This window comes from Saccoglossus kowalevskii, chromosome 5, assembly GCF_978046115.1.
Source record: "Saccoglossus kowalevskii chromosome 5, keSacKowa6.1, whole genome shotgun sequence".
In the NCBI taxonomy this organism is placed as follows: domain Eukaryota; kingdom Metazoa; phylum Hemichordata; class Enteropneusta; family Harrimaniidae; genus Saccoglossus; species Saccoglossus kowalevskii.
The window spans coordinates 12,062,092-12,063,064 of record NC_140645.1 but is presented as its reverse complement, the minus strand read 5'-3'; the positions used below and the strand labels follow the sequence as shown (position 1 = coordinate 12,063,064).

General features: G+C 33.3%; 1 long non-coding RNA gene across 1 annotated transcript; it reads right to left on the bottom strand.

Moving 5' to 3' along the window:
• Positions 1-207: 207 nt before the first annotated feature.
• Positions 208-605, bottom strand: LOC146745499 (uncharacterized). The gene is made up of 2 exons (XR_014929493.1): positions 549-605; positions 208-382 (listed from the first exon to the last, which is right to left on the bottom strand). It is a non-coding gene; the product is annotated as an uncharacterized LOC146745499 (long non-coding RNA).
• Positions 606-973: the final 368 nt, after the last annotated feature.

Sequence of the window (973 nt, the reverse complement as noted above, 5' to 3'; positions counted from 1 at the left end):
AGAAAGTGCTCTACAGGAATACGATATTTTGCACAGTTAATATGAACAGTTAAATTTGTATTCCCGATTTTGTTCGTGTCATGTCTCAAAACGATTGTTTTTGTTGAAAATTACTCGTCTTCAGTCCCGGGAAACATTCATTTAGAGTCGTGGCTATCTACCTACCTACTGTACAGTCCAATAGTTCATATCAAACAAACGTAAATATTCAAATAATTGTTTATTTCTATTAAAGGCAAACGCCAGGTAACATACAAGACATAAATTTCAATATCGAAAACAAAATCACTCTCATAGATACATTTTAGAAACCTTGCGACGTCAACATACTATCACATACAGTGGTACAAAACTCTTGATTGATTACATGGTATGCATCCAGCTAGAAGAAACAACAAATTGCCATAATTACTAAGAGGCACATTGTATAATTGATAATATAACAGCAGGAAAGTATATCCCACACGGTGCAAAAAGTTACCTTTATACATGTATTACTATATAAGACTCAATGTTTCAAATTACTTTACTAACTGGCCAGTATTCACCTTTTACACTCATGGGCAAGACAGCTCGGACAAATGATAACACAGTTACAGGCAGAGTGTACTGACAATTGGGCGGGTCGCCACTTTTTTCTGCGTAAGAAAAAACAAAAAAATCATAAATATTGAGGAAGACGCCTTCTAAGATAAAATGTACAATATTTAGTGCATACATATATGACATGTGTGTGACGAGTAATTAATTTTAGTATTATGTGAAAACGCGAGAATGGTGAAATAAAATATTCAAGCTGAGAGCGTGAGCACATGTACAGTAACACAGCCATCTAATTTTCCGTTGACATTACCTTTTTAGTTGTCTATTCCTAGCGGTGTTTTCAATCTATTCACATACCTTTACAACATCATAACTGCAATATAAAAGTAATAATGTATATATTAGTTACAAATTATATTGTTATCACCAA